General features: G+C 40.3%; 1 protein-coding gene across 3 annotated transcripts in view; it reads right to left on the bottom strand.

Annotated features, from left to right (window-relative positions):
• The window catches only part of Cysltr2 (cysteinyl leukotriene receptor 2), a 42,022-nt gene extending 35,101 nt beyond the window's left edge, over window positions 1–6,921 (bottom strand). The window contains exon 1 of one of the 3 annotated variants that reach the window (XR_005871511.1): window positions 6,558–6,919. The gene's annotated coding sequence lies outside the window, so the exon portion shown is untranslated. Of the gene's footprint in view, window positions 1–6,557 lie in introns of all 3 variants that reach the window. The other 2 variants (XR_005871499.1, XM_021227693.2) reach the window with 2 other exon arrangements.
• Window positions 6,922–13,067: the final 6,146 nt, after the last annotated feature.

Raw genomic sequence — 13,067 nt, 5'->3', positions numbered from 1 at the left:
ACCATACTTCTTATTTCTGAATTACTGAATTAAGCCAGCTAGCTCAAAACTTTTTCCCTTCCCTCTCCCCAAGTCTTACAACAGTTTCTTCTCAATGAACTGGGAGTGATGACAATAATGTGTAATCCATGGATTTGCTGGAGGAATACATGTGAGTGACACTTAGGCCAGAGCCTGTAGCACAGAGAACACCAGAGAAAGTCTCACTGTATCTGCTGTATGTGATGTACAGGATCCCCAGAGTAGTTCCCTGTTCTGCAGCAAGAATGTGGCCCTCCTCCAGAGAAGAAAATTCCACAATCGCATTTGTCTCTCCAGACAACAGAGTGCTGAACTAGTAACTCAAAACAGGAATGTGGCATCCAGACTCTCCTGAAGTCTAAGTCACAGGGGTAGAACTGAGCTGCAGAAGACACCGAACTCATTTTGGGAACGCAAAGCTGCATAGACACTTCAGATTGTTTTTCTCAAAGGGTTGAAGCTAATTAAGCTATTGGGGACAAAAAAAAATAAAGGATAAACATAACTGTAATTGAGGAACTGGGCTTCCAGAGTAGGATGGGAGGAATGAACACCCTGGGCTCTATTCCACAGACTCAGCACCCTGGGGGATTATGATGTCCCCAGTCTTCCATCTACCTCTCCCAGAGTGCTTCAAGTATTCCCAAAGTGGAAACCACTCCATGGACCACCAGAATAACTTCCAAATTTCACTTCCATATACTAGTTCTGATATCCAGGCAGGTCAAGTTTCCTACTTCAGACATAGTAGTTGAGTATTTAATATCACTGATTTCTTCCAGCTACTGACCTATGTGTGCCCTTCAGCCTCTGTCCACCTCTCTATGACCCATGAGAACTTATAGGTGCAACCAGACCCTGCTTTGCCTAGGCCAGATGGCTCGAAACTACAACTTCTAGGCTCAAATTGTGTGCAAGACACATACACACCAGCGTGTCCATCTTCCACTGAAAGGAGAACTTAGTCACAGAACATGTACATGACATCCTCTGCTGCATATAATGTAGATACAGGTAGAAGAGACAACCCAAGGAGATGCATTTTGCCAGAGACATGTTTATAGCAAAGATCCAAAAGTGGGGCCTTTGAGATGCTCAGCAGGTACCTAAAGCCAAACCTGTTGACCTGAGTTGGACCTGCCATTGTGGAAAAAGAAAAGCAACTCCAACCTATTGTCCTTTGACTTTTGCACACACACACACCATAAACATAATAAAAATCCAAACTTAAAAAAAAAACCTACATGGGTGGAAAAGTACAGTTAGAATATGTGTGCCCATGGGCTGGAGAGATGGCTCAGCCATTAAAGGCTAGGCTCACAACCAAAAATATAAGAATATGTGTGCCCAAAATTTGATACCCTATAATTACCCTTGCACCTTGTATTGGTAATTTAACAGTAGCTGTTCTTACAGAAATGGAGTAGATCCAGATGAGAGTGCAAATAGGGAGGAAATGGGAGGTATAGAAGGAGGGGAAACTGTAATCAGGATATATTGTGTGATAAAAGAACCCATTTTCAATAAAAGGAAAAATATACCTGTTCTTTTTGTTTCTTTTGCAGAACACACACACACACACACACACACACACACACACACACACACCCTCGTTGACATTGTATTTGGTCAGTTTGTACATTTTAAGTGATTTCTCAAAATCTTCCTGCACACAAAAGCACCCATAATTGTGGATACATTTACAGATAACCACTCCCTTAAGACTGGAGTCTTTCACAATTTCATTCATTGTTCCTTATTGTCAGGGAAAAATGCTCCCAAATTATTACTGATCCCCAAGAATTAACAGGTATTAAAGCCCTACTGAAGGTTTACATCCATAAATGTGAGGGATGTCCTGACCTAAAACCAATGGGTAGCATGGCTCCTTCATCTCACCTCTCCCTTGTTTCTTTCTCTACTGCTTGCATTGCCAACTTCTCTGCCATGCTCATCCTGACCACTAACATTCAAGTACCACAGTAAACAGATACATCAGTGCACAGAAAACACATGTAGAAGGTTCTGGCCTCCTTGAGATAAGACTTGATTTTGTAAAGCATTATTTTTGACTAAGTGTTGCCTTCTGTATGATTCTCATAGCTTTCGTTAAATTTGGTTAATATCATGAGTCCATGATGTTTATTAAATCTATAGATTTAATTATAGTTTAAAAACTAAATTTCGGGGCTGGTAAGACAGCTCAGAGATAAAGGCACTTGCCATGCAAACTAATGACCAGGTTTGGTCCTCAGACCTCATGCAAAGTTAAAAGAAGAGAACAGGCTCCACAGTTGTCTTCTGGCCTCCACACATTCACCAGGGCCTGTGCATGACCTGCCGAGATACATATCTCTGTCTCTCTGTCTCTCTGTCTCTGTCTCTCTGTCTCTTTGTCTCACACACACACACACACACACACACACACACACACACATGCAAAAATTCTACACTGTTGGAACCTCAACTTCCTTGGTTTCAAATTCACTTCACCAGCGCATTAAGGGAGACTATAGATAGCCACTATTATCTGGCATCTAAGTACAACTGCTTACTTGACTCATTTATTCTGCCTTGACTCTTCCTTCCTGAGTGCTCTCACTCCTAATCAAAATGCAGAGGACTGGCAAATAGTGTCTGAGAGAATGCTATGGTATACAGCCTAGTTAACTGATTAACTGGGATGGGAAGAGACCCAGAGAAGAGGAGGAGACGGGGAAGGAGGAAGAGCAGGGAAAGGAAGAGAGGGGAAGAGGAGGGAGGTGAAGGGGGGAGGAGAGGAGAAAAGGGGAGGAAACTCTTCTGGGTATGTACTCTGAGTTCCACCTCACAGCCTAGTTATCATTCACCCAATCTTCAACTCCTGTCTAAGTATCATTTCTTACATAAAACACAGAGACAGAGAGAGAGAAAGAGAGAGAGAAAGAGAGAGAGAGAGAGAGAGAGAGAGAGAGAGAGAGAGAGAGAGAGAGAGAGAGAGAGAGAGAGATCCCTAAACCTCCAGGTCTTGACTGCCTGTACCCAGGGATTTCACGTCTTTGTGGTTATCCCAAAGGGTCACAGCAGCCTCTATTCTCTCCTATCACCAGAATGCCTGTCATAGTGCCTCTGTAAGCCTAGCACATATGACACACAAATGTGCTAAGATAAATGTCTCCCAATAAATATCTGGGGAGAAGGGGAGATTCAAGTTTCTTTATTGCAATGAAATGCTGTTAGTGTTTTTCTTATAATTTTTTAATTCAAAATAAAGATCAAAGATCTGTGAATGAGAAGGCAAAGTCAGGAGGGCTGGGATCTGACTCAGTGGTAGGATACTAGCCTAGCATGTGTGAGGTCCTGAGCTCAATCCCCAACACTGTCAAAGAAAGAATCTAAGGTACACTGGGGTAGGGCCCGACTGATGGAAATGATGCTGTTACACACCCAGGACAGCAAATTATCTTTCTGATTCTGTGCCAACCAGATCCCTGACAGAGATCTGTGCCTGTTCCAATTAACAAGGCAAGCCACTTCCAAATCTTAGAATCTGACCAGCCGCAGAGTTCCTGTCAAGCCAAGAAGTGAGCTTTCTCTAACATGGTGCCGGAGAAGTCAGGGCGGTCTCTACAGGATCATTGGACAAGACTTATGTGGGAAACAGACTTATTTTTTCCTTTCAAGAAAAAAAAAGTGTTTTAATAGCAAGAGAAGAAATAACACTGGATTAAATGCTTTTACATTTTCTCTGTTTAATTAATATTTGGGTTGCCAAAATGGACAGCCTCCCCTTCCCTGTTCTCTTCTCTCTCCTCCCTTCTTGCTCTTCCTCTAGTAGGCTCCCAACCCGTTACCTATCTATTTTGAGACAGTGTTTCAAGTTGTCAAATGTGACCTAGAACTCCTGATTTGCCCCACCTCCCAGTGTGAGATGACCGGCATGCATTACCATAGCCCAATGTATGTGGCACTGGGGATCAAACTCTAGGCTTCCTGCATCCTAGGCAAGCTGATGCATTAGCCCAAGTTCTGAGTAGCTTATGAGTCTTTTCCTCTATAAGCTTGCTCTTGGGGGACCAGCATGTCTTTGATGCCTGCTGTTCAGGACAAACAAGAAAAGCAGGAGGGGTCCTGGAGTCTGAAATACACAAGGTACTAGGTACTAACAATTCCTGAGCTGAGTCTCCCCATAGCAACGAATCCCCATGATCCATTCACCACACTGTAGGGGGTGGGGGGAACTCCTCTCAGGTCCCAGGTAGATAGTCTGAAAGAAAGCGATTTTTCAAGTCTCAGCTCTGCTTTTCTGTCCCATTAGTTCACCCCTCCAAATTTTCAAACCCTCATCTGCTGAGGGAGTGAGAATAAGTGAAGAGGATGAGAGGAGGCCCAATCAGCTCAGTGCCTGACATACTAAGTGCTTTGTCCATGCTAACCACAACCACAACACAACGTGTGGCAGTCACCGGCAAAACTCAGAACCGAATACAAGGCTTCTTGCTTGGCCAACTGGAAAAAAAAGAGTTGGCGCCACCTTATCAGGAAAACCAGACAGATGCAGTCAATTTTATTCAATTCTGTTTAATTCACTTTTGTTTTTGCTACATGTGCTATATTAAATTAAGGTGGAAAAAAGATATTAAGCTGAGTCATGTAAATGACAAGTTTTATCAATTAGACAAGTCTAAAATTCTGTACATATACCTCTCTTTTTCTAAATACAGAAAAGGATTTTGAAAAAAAAAAAGAGAGAGAGCTATTATAATGCTGTTTTGTATCCTGCTTTTTCTTGCCACTGAGACATGATCATCTTTTTTTTCTAAGTGATATAATACCAACGCCACCATTTAACTATCTAATAATATACACATGTAAGAAAATTCATCTAATCAATTTCATAAAATAGTTATTATTGGGGTTATAAGGATGTAGCCATGTACTCTAGACTCATCAGTTTGGTTCTAACTTGGGAAATATCCTACGATCCTAGGGCTTCATTTCTGCCATCTCAAAAATGAGAAATACCCTCTCTATAGATAAAGACTGTCCCATAGTTCAAACGAACAGACATATGAAAACATGTTTCTACATAATAAAGTACTACATAAATCCTTGTGCTTATCAAAGATGCTACACAGACACTCTCCTCCATAGAATGAAAACAAGGAAAAAATTTGTTTGACGCACTGTTGATCAAATTAAGGTCAAGTATACCCCTGTGGGATGCTCAGGCAGGACTGCTTCAGCCTGGTCTAGGTGCCTTTATCTGTCTACTCTTGTGATATGAAGCCAGTCTGTTTTATTCTTAGGGTGACATGGGAGCCAATGAAAACAATTTCTTTTGGAAAGCAGGATAAGCCATTAGATTAGTCTTAGCCACATGCTGTACCTGAGGTGTGCTTGCAAAATGGCCAGATACTAAATGTCCATCTCTTGAATGATTTCAAAAGGTCATAAAAGAAAGGAGGTCCAGCTGCCTTGGCAGGTCCCAGTACACACTGGGCTTAATGTTAGCATATTTAGAACCTTCCAAAGCCTCAGCTTCTCTCATTCCTACCTTCTAAAGCCATAGAAACAAATCTGCTTCCTTCAGACTTTAATGAATTTAAGCTTCCAAATAGGTTCTAATCTCAGGAGTTGAAGTAGACCATAGAAATTTCTAAAGTTCTTATATGTCCCACAAATTAGCTCTATAAGTTAGATTACTTACATAGTAAAAGAGAGACTTGCCTTTAAATGTGTCTTATTTCCCCATTGTTGTTACTCTCGAGTACATGGTAGAGACAAGAAGGTTTTCCAAACAACCCATTTCTTTAAGAACTGACCATTTATTAATAACAACTGGGAAGTAACAGCAAACACAACCCATTAGGGCCTGGTTAACGCCAGGCAGCCAGGTTTTGGCTGTTTGGGGTGTTGTTCTCTAATCTGCTGACGCGCAAGTGCTCCTGACTGAGGTGCTGCCCAAGCTGAAAAACCGAGGTGGGTGCTGCCTAACAAACCGATCCCAAGCACACAGCCGGCACACGTGTGCACGTTCACTGCACCTCTGGACAAAGCCACTGAAATCTACCGTCCACCTCCTCAAATGCAATCCCTCTTCCAAAAGCAAGACTTGAGTAGAAAATTAAAAAACAAAAACTTACAGGATAAAACTACAAAAGTGGGAAATTTTCAGTGCCTTACATGGCAATTTGCAATTGTGGTTCTGCAGAATTCATGGTAGCATGGGTGAGGCACAAGGTTTACTGGGAGGAATGATTAAAAACTTGCTCATATTTTATAGAGGCGGCTATGAAAGGAAACTAAAATCATATGCTATGCTCAAGCAAGAAAAAAAAAAGGGAAGGAAGGAAATACCCCCAACTACCAATCAAGTCTATCTTGTGGTGGTTTTTTCTTTCTTCTATTTTTTTTTGTACTTTTTTTTTAGTCTGCCACATGTATGGTAAAACAAACTGATAGTTGAACAAATCAAGCTTACGTTCCACATAACATTCCTGTAGGAACCATCAAAGCACAATTCTGAGCACAGATCAACAAACAGTGCAACCCACCTGTGTGTCTGCGTCCAGCGCCCAGCCTCCTCCCGACGCCCTGCCTTTCCACTCTGCCCTCTCTCCCGGCTTTCTCCCCCCATAGGATGCAGCTTGTTCATTTAAAGCAAAAGTGAAACGGCCAGCTCTGCCTTATGAACGGTGTCAGCCAATAGCAAGAAAAGAAGGAACTTGGGTCAGCAGGTCCTCAGCTTGGTAGTAGGATCGTGGGAATGGGTGCTGGCTTCCTTTTTTCGGAAGGCAGAGAATTTCCAGTTAGTGACCATCGTACCAAGTCACCCTGGAATTGCTGTCCTCTAATGCCTGTTTTTGGATTCTGTTGTTAGGATTTCTCTTCTTTCTTTCTTTTTTCTTTTAATCAGATGTGATGGGCGGGGGTGGGGGGCAGCAGTTAAGTGGCTTTTATTACTCCGAAAGGGTTTCTGTTTCCATGACAAGCCCATCAACTCAGCTTTTCACACTCAGCCCTGCGGGCAGCTTTATATAAAGCACTCTCACTCCCCTCTGACTTTCCCGTGCACTCTGGCAAAGGTCTTAACTCACTCTGCTAAAAAGTCTCTGTGAAGGTCACCGCTGGTCTCATTGCTCCCGTAATGTGTCCCCTTGTCCTTTCCCTCTTGCTTGAGCAGTTAACTGTGGAAACTCTCTCACCATGTTTCTCAATCCACCTGGCTCTTTCCCCAACTTTCAGCCTGGTTCTCTGCCTCCTGAGACTGCTCGAATGAGAAATGCCCACCCACCCACCTCTGCTGGTAGGCTTAGGTATTTGAACACTGGGTCTCCAGTTAGTGGTGCTGGTGCTATCTGGAGAGGTGGTGTAGCCTTGCAGGAGAATCACGCCGCAGGTGGTGGGGTCTGAGAGTTTATAGCCTCACTCCAGTTCCAATTTGCTCTCTCTGCTTCATATTTTGCAGTTAAAAATGGGATCTTCAGCTTTCTGCTTCTGGCTGCCTGCTGCCATGGCTACCTGCTACCATACCCCCCCCCTCTCTCTCTCTCAGTCTCTCTCTCTCTCTCTCTCTCTCTCTCTCTCTCTCTCTCTCTCTCTCTCTCTCTCTCTCTCTCTCTCTCTCTGGACTCATAAACCCCAACAAACTCCTTCTTCCTGAGGTTGCCTTTGGTCATGATATTTTATTATAGCAACAGAATAGTAACTCCTTTTCAGATTCTTCTTTTCCTACTATTTTGACAGGTGTGAGCTTTTCCTGAAGATCTATCTTCTGATCTCTTTGTTTCCTCTTCTCTTGCCTGTGTATACCTTATCCTCAGTCAAGACAGAATTTAACATGACCGAAAGAGAATCTTAACTTGTCATACCAAGCCTTACTGTGCCCCAGCTTTCCAAACCATGCCAATGGCACCACAATAAGCCACCCAATTAATTCAACCATAAAGTCAAAAGAAGTTACTCAATGCTTTTCTTCCTCCCACTCCCTACACTCAATACATTCCATTTGTTCTGCCTGCAAAATATTTCCACTATCCCCAACCCTGTTCAAATCCTTCTCATTTTGTGCATGGCCAGCTGTAGAAATGGCCCACAGCTATAGCCCAGTTGCAAGGCATTTGTTTAGCATGTGCAAGGTCCTGGGTTTAATTCCACAAAGTAGAAAGAAGAAATAGAAAAGCAAGAGAAGGAGAAAAGTGCAGCAACATTGGGAAATAAAGGATTAATACACCCTTCAAAATTGGAATGAAGTAAAAGTATGTTTGTATCATCTTGTAAATAGATGCACAACACAAAACCTATTCAAACTAATAACCAGATAGAATAAGGTTGTGGGACACAAAGTCAACACACACAGCAGCTGCACTTCTGTATGTTAATGGATGACCAATCCAAAAAGGAAGCAGTTCACTTCTAAAGCATCAAGAAGAATCAAATATCAACTTAACAAGAAGGGGAAATATATATACACTACTGGCTGCAAAACATCCCCCCTCAAAAAAAACAAAAACAGAGTAAATAGAAAGATGTCTTATGCTTATGAATTGAAAGACTTAAGTATTGCTAGGATTTTAATACAATACAAATTAATACAAAGAATTGTTGTGTTCTCTATCAAGATCCCAATAATAGTTTTCACAGAAGTGGAAAAAACAATTTTAAAGTTCATAAAGTATCTAAAATGTCCTCTGAATAGACGATATTATCTTGAAACAGACAATCAAGTTAAAAGCCTCAAACTTCAGAATATCAAAACAATACAATACTATAGCAATCATAACAGTATAGTCAATATAATTACAGACACATAGACCAATGGAAGAAAATAGAGTGTCCCAAATTAACCCTTCCATACATGATTAAATCATTTTAAGCAAGGTGCCATGATCATCTAATGGGAAAGGATAGTATTTTCAATAAATTCTGTGGGGGGGGAATTGAATTCATATACTAAACGAAGTTAGAGTATTACTCAGTACTATATACTCATATACAAAACATAACTAAAATCGGTAAAAGACCTAAATATAAGAACTAAAACTATAAAAGTCTCAGAAAATATGCAATGAAGCCGGGTATTGGTGGTGCACGCCTTTAATCCCAGCACTCGGGAGGCAGAGGCAGACAGGTCTCTGTGAGTTCGAGGCCAGCCTGGTCTACAGAACGAGTTCCAAGACAGCCTCCAAAATAATACAGAGAAACCCTGTCTCAAAAAAACAAAAAAAAGAAAATATACAATGAAACATTTATGATTTGTAATTTGACAATGATTTCTTGATTATGACGCTAAAGTTACAGTCAAAGAAATAGACAAATTCAGTATTATCTCAATGAAAAAATGTGTGGATCAAAAGTTACTAATAAGCTGGGGATGGGAATGTAGCTCATGGAACACTGCTTGCCTAAGCATGTGAAGCCCTGGCTTCCATCACATACAAAGAAAGTCACTAACATTGTAATACAAAGTCAGTATACAAAAGCGAGAACATATATGGAACTCTCATATAATAAGGAATATTTTATAGAATTATAGAAAACTCTTCCAATGTTTTTTCACACTTAAATGTGAAAACACCTGAATAGCTAATTCTCTAGAAAAGGCATATAAATAGGGCCTATATAAAAGATACCATCTCTCTGGCCAGAAAAGCAAGTAGACTAACAGGTGATCTTCACATCTCCCTGCTTTCCTCCAAATCCAATTCCCAGTTTCATCATCCACTCTGTACTTCACCTCCCTCCTGATTCAGCCTCTCTGTCTTCTCTGTTCCCATTTCCAGTTAATCATGCAGTTCTCCTCCTCATGCCTACCTACCCACACACACACACACACACACTCACACACACACACTAGCTCAGTCTCCAACTTGAGACAGCAATCCCTGGGACCCCACCTTCCTATATACAAATGACAAGTGGACTGAGAAAGAAATCAGGGAAACATCACCTTCCACAATCATCTCAAACAACATAAAATATCTTGGCATAACTCTAACCAAACAAGTGAAAGATTTGTGTGATTAAAAACTTTAAAACACTGAAGAAAGAAATTGAAGAAAATATCAGAAGACAGGAAGATCTCCCATTCTCATGAATCAGTAGGATTAATACAGTAAAAAATGTCCATCCTACCAAAATCAATCTGCAGATACAATGCAAACACCATCAAAATTCCAACACAATTCAAAAATCTTGATAGGGTAATTTTTGCTTTATATGGAAGCACACACACACACACACACACACACACACACACACAAAACAGAATAGCTAAAACAATCCTGAATAATAAAACAACTGCTGGAGGTGTCACTCTTCCCAACTTCAAACTGTACTACAGAGCTATAGTACAAGAAACAATAGGGTACTGGCATAAAAGTATATGTGTTGATTAATGGAATCAAACTGAAGATGCAGACATGAATCCACACACTTATGGACACCTCATTTTGGATAAAGAAGCCAGAAATATAATGGAAAAAAAGACAACATCTTTAATGAACAGTGCTTGTCAAACTGGATGGCTACAGATCTAAATAGGTCTATACTTTTATCACCCTGCACAAAATTCAACTCCAAATGGATCATGGCCCTTGCCTTAAGGGACAGACACACTGAACCTGACAGAAGAGAAAATAAGGAATAGCCTTGAACTCAACGGCACAGGTAAACACTTTGTGAACAGAACACCAACACTAATCAACAATTAATAAATGGGACCTCATGAAACTGAAAACTGTATGGCAAAGGACACTGTCATTTGTACAAAGCATGAGGCTACAGAATGGGAAAATATTTTTTACCAACTATATATCAGATAGAGGACTAATATCCAAAATATATAAAGAATCCAAAACTACAATTTTTAAAAATTGGGTACAGATTTAAACAGATAATTCTCAAAAGAGAAAGCTCAAATAGCTGAAGAATACTTAAAGAAATGTTCAGCATCTTTAGCTGTTGGGAAAACACAAATCAAAACTACTTTGAGATTTTATCTTACACCAATCAGAATTGTCTTAGTTACGGTTGCTATTGCTGTGAAGAGACACCATGACCATGGCAACTCTTATAAAGGAAAACATTTAATTGAGGTAACAGCTTACTGTTCAGAGGTATTCAGTTCATTATCATCATGGGAGAACTTGGTGGCATGCAGGCAGACATGGTACTGGCTACATTTTGATCAGAAAGAAACAGGAAGTAAACTGAGAAGCTGGGTGGTATCTTGAGCATATATGAGACCTCAAAGCCCACTTCCATAGTGACACACTTCCTCCAGCAAGACCATACCTACTCCAACAAGGTCACACTTCCTAATAGTGCCACTCCCTATGAGATTATGGGGCCAATTCATTAAAACTATCACAAGAATGCCTAAGATCAATAAAATAAATGGTATCTTGTGTTAGGAAGGATATGGAATTTGGGGAACACTCATCCATTGCTGATAAGACTGAAAATTTGTACAGCCACTGTGGAAACCAGTATGGCAGTACTCAGGAAGACAGTAATTATCTACCTCAAGATCCAGCATATACCCAAAGGATGCTTCATCCTATCAAAGAGATAAATACTTGCCCAACCATGTTCTGGGCTATACTCATAATAGCCAGAAACTGTAAACAACCTAGATGTCTGTGAATAGGTGAATGGATAAAGAAAAAGTGGTACATTTATACATTGGAACATTACTTGGCCATTAAGAAGAATTAAACTCAAAGGTAAATTAATGGAACTACAACAAACCATTCTAAGTGAGGTAACACAGACATATATAATGTGTGTGTGTGTGTGTGTGTGTGTGTTTTATCAGAATGACTTATAGACTATGGTCTGTAAAACAAGTCCCTCTAAATCAACAGGATAGATGCACGTATGAACTCACAGAGACTAAGGCAGTAGGTATAGGGCCTACACAGGTCTGCACCAGCTGGGTTCCTAGAGTTGAAAGGAGGAGTGGACACATGCCTCCGTCCCTAACTCGGGAGCAATCTCCAACTGATAATCACCTGCAAACGAAAATTTAGTTTCCTCCAAGAGAATCTCACTGGAAAAAATATAAACTACTCTTAAGGGTAGGCTGCATGCCCAGCAGTAGATAGCCAACTGAAAACAAACTTAGTGGCGTCATTGGAGGTCCCTTGTCTCATAATGTCATGTCAGGGCTTTTTCCCTTAATTTTATCTTATTTTTGTTTTATTTTATTTATATATTTTTCTCTTTTTACCCTGCAGATCCTTTACATACATATCATGGCTTCCAGTTTAGTTTTTTTATAGGATTAAGTGAGCAAATCAACAATTATTTGCAACTAAATCTGTTTCATGTTTTTTCTTAGGCTCTTGTCCTATTCCAATGTGTTTGGTTCTGTTTTATTATGTTATATTTACTATATATTTTATTATTATCTTCTAGAACCCTATTTTTTTTCTAAAGAGAGACAGAAAGAGGGTAGATACGGATAGGAAGGGAGGTGGGGAGGAACTGGGAAGAGTAGAGGGATTAGCAACTAATTGGGATATATTATATGAGAAAAAATCTATTTTAAATAAAAGGAAAAAAGATATTATAATTACTCCATTATCACTGTTCATTAGGGAGCTACAAACCAAAACTACAATGCGATACTGCTTTGTACCCATTGACTATTACTTTTTTTAAAAAAAAATCAAAATACCAAGTATTGGCACAAATGTGAAGAAATTGGAACTCGAGCTCACTGGTAGATCATAAGACAGTGTATCTACTACTACTAAGCACAGGATGGTGATTTCTTTTAAAAACAAAATAGAATACCCTAATACCTCCACAGATTCTTAGGCCCCTTGGACTGAAGGGATAGATGGAGACCCACAGGAGTCAAAAAGGTTTAACTCCACAATAGGTCCACATCTGAGAGTGGGCTCTGTGCCAAATTCATTTCTTTCAGGGGAAAAAACAGTATTTAGGCCTGAGAGAGGGTGAAAATCAAACATCAAAGAGTTTGGTTGCATTTGGGTAGAAATAAGCAAGCACTTACTTAGGAAATAAACCAAAATAACTGTGTTTATTTGTGCTTC

Source organism: Mesocricetus auratus, unplaced genomic scaffold (genome assembly GCF_017639785.1).
Source record: "Mesocricetus auratus isolate SY011 unplaced genomic scaffold, BCM_Maur_2.0 Super-Scaffold_2245, whole genome shotgun sequence".
Classification (NCBI taxonomy): domain Eukaryota; kingdom Metazoa; phylum Chordata; class Mammalia; order Rodentia; family Cricetidae; genus Mesocricetus; species Mesocricetus auratus.
The sequence above is the reverse complement of the archived record's forward strand: the minus strand, read 5'-3'. Positions and strand labels throughout refer to the sequence as shown.